The sequence below is a fragment of the Mobula hypostoma genome, chromosome 6, assembly GCF_963921235.1.
Source record: "Mobula hypostoma chromosome 6, sMobHyp1.1, whole genome shotgun sequence".
Lineage (NCBI taxonomy): Eukaryota > Metazoa > Chordata > Chondrichthyes > Myliobatiformes > Myliobatidae > Mobula > Mobula hypostoma.
This window is the reverse complement of record NC_086102.1, coordinates 184,687,243-184,694,998: the sequence shown is the minus strand read 5'-3', so window position 1 is coordinate 184,694,998 and position 7,756 is coordinate 184,687,243.

Below are 7,756 nucleotides of genomic sequence, written 5' to 3'. Positions count from 1 at the left end.
TGCATCTAGCCTGTCCAATTCCTTTAGGATTTTATACGTTTCAATCAGATCCCCCCTCAATCTTCTAAATTCCAACGAGTATAAGCCTAGTTCATCCAGCCTTTCATCATATGAAAGTCCTGCCATCCCAGGAATCAATCTGGTGAACCTTCTTTGTACTCCCTCTATGGTAAGGATGTCTTTCCTCAGATTAGGGGACCAAAACTGCACACAATACTCCAGGTGTGGTCTCACCAAGGCCCTGTACAACTGCAGTAGTACCTCCCTGCTCCTGTACTCGAATCCTCTCGCTATAAATGCCAGCATACCATTTGCCTTTTTCACCACCTGCTGTACCTGCATGCCCACTTTCAATGACTGGTGTATGACACCCAGGTCTCATTGCACCTCCCCTTTTCCTAATCAGCCACGATTCAGATAACAATCTGTTTTCCTGTTTTTGCCACCAAAGTGGATAACTTCACATTTATCCACATTAAATTTCATCTGCCATGAATTTGCCCACTCACCTAACCTATCCAAGTCACCCTGCATCCTCTTAGCATCTTCCTCACAGCTAACACTGCCGCCCAGCTTCGTGTCATCCACAAACTTGGAGATGCTGCATTTAATTCCCTCGTCTAAGTCATTATATATATATTATATATAGTAGACAACTGGGGTCCCAGCACTGAGCCTTGCGGTACTCCACTCGTCACTGCCTGCCATTCTGAAAAGGTCCCGTTTATTCCTACTCTTTGCTTCCTGTCTGCCAACCAATTCTCTATCCATATCAATACCTTACCCCCAATACCGTGTGCTTTAAGTTTGCACACTAATCTCCTGTGTGGACCTTGTCAAAAGCATTTAAAACAAGCATTTGTATTGAACATTCCATTTTTTGCTCCTATAATACCAAGTGAGCAAGATACATTTTTGATATAGGTACAAGTTGAATTTAAAAAATGCAGGAATAAATTATGAATTCAAAAGATTCAACACATTTATCCAGACATTGGGTTTCATCTTTTAGCTGTGCTGAGCTGAAGTGTCACTGTGCTTGGATTAGTTTGGGTCCTCCCCAAAAAAATAGTGAAATTAGCCTGAAAGACAACTTAAGACTTGGTTTTACACCCAGGAACATGCACTAAAACAGGACATGAACATATTCTGATGGGATAACGGTCAGTTGAGCACAGCAGTGATGCCTTTATTGATGAAGGAGAAAAGAAGTTAATGTTTCAGGTCAGATTGCTCTGACCAATGATCTTGACCTTACTGTCTCTTTCCACAGCCTGACCTATTTAAGTGTTTTCAGCATTTTCGACTTTTGTTTCAGATTCCCAGCTGCTGCGGCTGCGGTTTCCATTTGATAGGGTGGCACAGTGGCAGAGTGGTTCGCTCAAAACTTTACCAAACAGACTATCTGGGTTCAATTCCCACTGCTGTCTCTTAGGAGTTTGTATGTTCTCTTCATGACACCTGAGTTTCTTCCAGGTGTGCTAGTTTCTTCCCGCATTCCAAAGACATCCCAGTTGGTAGGTTAATTGGTCATTATAAATTGTGATTAGGCTAGTGTTAAATTGCTGTGCAGCATGTTTCGAAGGGCCAAAAGGGCCTCCTCCACACTGTATCTCAATAAATAAAATATTTATGTCATGTAATCAGTGAAGGTGGATGTCGAAGACAGGATATGAGGGATTATTAAGTGTTATCTGCACCCACCCCACCCCCACCTGATTACTGATGAACTATGTTATTGGGATCCATCAAAACCTGGAGAAGGTCATTTGATTTGCTTTGGGAGCTTTGGCTTTGCATACTCCTGACAAGAAAGATTCATCTTCTGCATAGAAAACTTGCTTTCTCTACCTAATTGGTAGATAGATCTGTGTCTTAGCCAGAACATCTCTCCTAATCGCTCATTTCTTCCCTGTTGCTGCCACTCTTCTGGTTTGGCTTCAATATCCAGGACCTTGCAGCTGGTTCTCCAGCACTAGCTGCTGTCTTTGATTAGCCACATTACACAGAATTTACCACAATGTAGACTCCATGCCTTGGGTGCTACAAGTTGTAGGATGACACCGTACCAGTGAGAGGAAAAACCTAATATTTGGAAGACTAGTAGATTTATTACAATTATTTTGTTATTTGCATGATTCTTGTTGTATGACTCTGCTTCTTCATGTCCTGGCCATTCAGTAAAGGAGCTGAGGTATCCATTAAATTGATTTTTCTCTGCAGCAAAGTGATACAGAAAACACTCCTTGTTACATGTAAAATGTTTTATGGTCTCCAAGGTGTGTGTGTCTGTCTGCCTATCTATCTCACTATATTTGGTCTTACTAGGCACATTCCATTCATTTCATTTTTTAAAAATTGGAACTAAATAAATTATCATTAATTTTCTACATTGCACTATACATTCCCTGCCTTTTCATTGGCTATGCTAAATAGTCCAAGCCTTCCCTAGTAATACTCTGCAACTCTTTCTTGCTACATTGACAACTGCATTGCTGCCGCTTCATATCCCCATGCTGAGATCGGTTTCATCAACTCGGTCTCCAACTTCCACCCTGCCCTTAAATTCACTTGGTCTATTTGTGACACCTCTCTCCCCTTTCTCGATCCCTCTGTCTCCATCTCTGGAGACAAACTGTCAACAGACATCTTTTATAAACTTAGGAATTTCCATGGTTTTCTTGACTAGTACTACTTTCCTCCCTGTCACTTCTCAAAATGCTATTTCCTATCTCATGTATGTGTGTATACAGGGAAACTATTCCTCTTGTCCTCACCTACCACCCCATGGTCATAGATTTCTTCAGGGAACCTTTTTTCCTCTTTTACCCCTTCTGTTTCCCTCTTCTATTATCCATTCTGGCCTCTTACCTCTTCTCCTCACCTGCCTATCATCTTCCTTGATACCATTGCTTCTTCCCTTTCTCCCATGGTTCACTCTCCTCTCCTACCATATTCCGTCTTATCCAGCTCCTTTACCTTTCTCACCCGCCTGACATCACCCATCACATTCTAGCCTGTCCTCCAGCCCCTCACCCCACCCTTTCATTCTGGCATCTTCCCCTTTCAGCCCTAATTAAGGGTCCTGATCCAAAATGTTGATTGTTCATTCATTTCCATAGACGCTGCCTGACCGTCCGAGTTCCTCCAGCTTTTTGTGTGCGTATTGCTCTGAATTTCCAGTATCTGCAGAATCTCTTGTGTTTACAATACACTTTGATAAAAACCACAGATAAAATTAGATTTCCTTCTGTTTCTTGTGTAAGTGTATATATTAATGGTAATGAATGTTATTAATAAGGCAGAAACATGGGCAAGGAAGGAATTTTGTGTATAATAAATGGCATTTTGACTTCATGTGGAAGTTCAGAGAAAATGTCTTTACTGCTACAACAATGGACAGCACAAATTGGACTCTAAAGAGGAATTAATAAATGTTTGAAAAGTTTTAAGGTTAGAATGTTCTTTGTCATTTTACACTGAGCTATATTGACCTAGGGATGCATATTATATTCCTATAGTTTTTTTGCAGAAGACTTTGATATAGATTTCTTTTATATAGACAATTATAGACAATTTAATACAAATAAATAATTTTATATTGTAGTTGTCTGATTTTTATCTGAGCATTAAAACAGAATTCATCTGAGTTTCTAATAACTTTGCTGCTATTTTCATTTTCCTTTGGTTTTCAAAGCTGCAAGATTGTATTCTGATTGTAAAGTAGAAAAATATAGGAAATGTGTTACTTTGAAACTTTGTTGTACTTCATGGGCAACGTTATTGCCTTCATACTTGGCTCATGTATTTCTTTACCTGAAGGCCAACCTCTTGGAACCCTTAGCTTTCTACATATTAACTCTTTTCTTCCTCCAACCCCACCCTGCATTGCTGTGACTCATCTTCTAATGATTACATGCTCATCTTCAGCTGGCTACCTCCTAACCTGACATCTGTTCTATTACCCTTGTCTTCTGAGGTAATTGTTTTGATACAAGATGCTATTCCTATCTCTTTGTTCCCCACATAAAAACTTAAATGGGATGAATTGTCTATCAGCCCCTCAAGCCTGTTCTATCATTCAACACTATCTTGGCTGATTTTCTACCTCAACGCTTTAGTCCTGTGTTATTGGCATGCACCTTCATCCTTTAGTATCCAGAAATGAATCCGTTTCTTTGTGCAAACAATGATTGAGTCTCCCCAGCCTTCTAAGCAACAAACTCCCATCTTCACCCTGAGAACACTCCACTGTTCTCCGGCACTACAGTTCTGCAAAGTAAGATAGGTAAAGAACAGGTTTAACAACTCAAAACTGAGCATCCATGAGAGTAGGCCATCAACAGCAATGGAAGAGTACATCATGAAACTATAATCTCATACCTAAGCAAACTCTTTACTTCACCAGTCAAATCATCCCAACAGATCAACCCTGTTCAGAGGAGTATAGAAGGTCATGTTAAGATCAGCACCCTCTCACCATAAATCTATGATCTGTAGTATTTGACATTTTCCACCCTGGGAAAAATATTCTGGCTCCTTGGTGAAGTTCTTTCTGCACACACTCCAAAGGCAGCACATCCTTCCTGTAATATGGTGAAGACAACTGCACACAATATCCAAAATATGACCTAAGCAAAGTTATATGCAATAGCAATGAGCTTCCTAACTTGTACTAATACCCCAACTAAGAAAGTGTGCCATATGTCTTCGTAATTCTACTACTTGTGTTGCCACTTTCAGGGGATTATAGAGCTGTACCCCAAGAATCCACTGTATATCAGTGCTTCCAAAGGATCCTGCCATTTACTGTACAAGTTCCTCATACAGTACATTTGACCTCCCAAGATGCAATGCTTCACACATCATGATTACACTCCTTCTGCCATTTTGCTACCCATATTTCTAATGGAACCATTACAGAACTGTTCCCAAAACCATGACTCACTTTCAAGGACTCTGCATCTCATGTTCTCCATTTATCGTTTACTTATCTATTATTGTTATTTCTTTTTTTCTATTGTTTCACCAAATCTAGGGGTTGTATATGGTGACATATATGCACTTTGATAATGAATTCACTTTGAACTTTGATCAACATTTGGAAATCTAGGCAAGGAAAAAGAAGCTAGAGTTTAACTCATGGTGTGAATGACCTTCTACCTTAAACCATTCTTGTTGCATCGCCACTGCAAGAAGTGCTGTGGGAAGAGAAAAAGCCAACCAGCATCTTTTCAGTAAAACTGTGGATGGGCACATCCTGAGAATCTTGCTTAACAATTCAGAGACAACTTTTAGATGGACATGTGCTATGTGATTCAGTCCCAAAGGAATATCCACCAGAGATGCTGCTAATTACCACTCAACATTCTTGCTGAATTATGACTTGCCACTGGTCCTGAATGCCACCTTTCATTGGAGACATATTTTCTGGGATAGAAGTTCTTGATGTGAAAATTTATTGCAGTATAGGATTTCACACCAATTTGCAGCTGCAAGTTGTCCCATGCACGCTCAAAGTGATGCATCCTTCCTTCTCTCCTTTGAAGGAACTTTGAGCAGACTGACGGCCACAGATATTAACACACACAAAATTCTGGTGGGCAGCATTTATAGGACGAAGTACAGTTGACGTTTCGGGCCGAGACCCTTCATCAGGACTAACTGATAGAAGAGATAGTAAGAGATTTGAAAGTGGTAAGGGGAGGTCCGAAATGATAGGAGAAGACAGGAGGGGAGGGATAAAGCTAAGAGCTGGAAAGTCTCATTTTTTGCTTCAGAAAGTGCATAAGATGATGAGAGGCATTGATCGTGTGGGTAGTCAGAGGCTATTTCCCAGGGCTGAAATGGTTGCCACAAGAGGACACAGGTTTAAGGTGCTGGGGAGTGGGTACAGAGGAGATGTCAGGGGTAAGTTTTTTACTCAGAGAGTGGTGAGTGTGTGGAATGAGCTGCCGGCAATGGTGGTGGAGGCAGATACAATAGGGTCCTTTAAGAGACTTTTGGATAGGTACATAGAGCTTGTAAAAATAGAGGTCAAACAAGAGAAAATCTGCAGATGCTGGAAATTCAAGCAACACACACAAAATGCTGATCGAACGCAGCAGGCCAGGCAGCATCTATAGGAAGAAGTACAGTTGACGTTTTGGGTCGAGACCCTTCGTCAGGACTAACTGAAAGAAGAGATAGTAAGAGATTTGAAAGTGGGAGGGGGAGGGGGAGTCCCAAAATGATAGGAGAAGACAGGAGGGGGAGGGATGGAGCCAAGAGCTGGGAAGTTGATTGGCAAAAGGGATACAAGGCTAGAGAAGAGGGAGTATCATAGGACGGAAGGCCTTGGAAGAAAGAAAGGGGGAGGGGAGCACCAGAGGAAGATGAAGAACAGGCAAGGAGTTATAGTGAGAGTGAGAGAGAGAAAGAGATAGATAAATAAATGAATGAATGAATAAGGTATGGGGTAAGAACGGGAGGAGGGGCATTAACGGAAGTTAGAGAAATCAATATTCATGCTATCAGGTTGCAGGCTACCCAGACGGAATACAAGGTGGTGTATAGAGGACTATAGAGAAGTCTAGTAATTTCTAAGGTAGGGACATGTTCGGCACAACTTTGTGGGCCGAAGGGCCTGTATTATGCTGTAGGTTTTCTGTGTTTCTATTCAAACCTATTTGTTACATGTATATCAGTGAAGTGCGCTGTTTACGTTAACAACATACTCCCCCGAGGGGATTAGGCCACTTTTTTTATCTCCCAAATTTCGATTAATAGGGCCAAACGTCACCTGCCGTTTTACGCCTGAAGGAAACATAGAAAACATAGAAACATAGAAAACAGGTGCAGGAGTAGGCCATTCGGCCCTTCGAGCCTGCACCGCCATTTATTATGATCATGGCTGATCATCCAACTCAGAACCCTGCACCAGCCTTCCCTCCATACCCCCTGATCCCTGTAGCCACAAGGGCCATATCTAACTCCCTCTTAAATATAGCCAATGAACTGGCCTCAACTGTTTCCTGTGCAGAGAATTCCACAGATTCACCACTCTCTGTGTGAAGAAGTTTTTCCTCATCTCGGTCCTAAAAGACTTCCCCTTGATCCTCAAACTGTGACCCCTCGTTCTGGACTTCCCCAACATCGGGAACAATCCCCCTGCATCTAGCCTGTCCAATCCCTTTAGGATTTTACACGTTTCAATCAGATCCCCTCTCAATCTTCTAAATTCCAACGAGTACAAGCCTAGTTCATCCAGTCTTTCTTCATATGAAAGTCCTGCCATCCCAGGAATCAATCTGGTGAACCTTCTTTGTACTCCCTCTATGGTAAGGATGTCTTTCCTCAGATTAGGGGACCAAAACTGCACACAATACTCCAGGTGTGGTCTCACCAAGGCCTTGTACAACTGCAGTAGTACCTCCCTGCTCCTGTACTCGAATCCTCTCGCTATAAATGTCAGCATACCATTCGTCTTTTTCACCGCCTGCTGTACCTGCATGCCCACTTTCAATGACTGGTGTATAATGACACCCAGGTCTCATTGCACCTCCCCTTTTCCTAATCAGCCACCATTCAGATAATAATCTGTTTTCCTGTTTTTGCCACCAAAGTGGATAACTTCACATTTATCCACATTAAATTGCATCTGCCATGAATTTGCCCACTCACCCAACCTATCGAAGTCACCCTGCATACTCTTAGCATCCTCCTCACTGCTAACACTGCCAACCAGCTTCGTGTCATCTGCAAACTTGGAGATGCT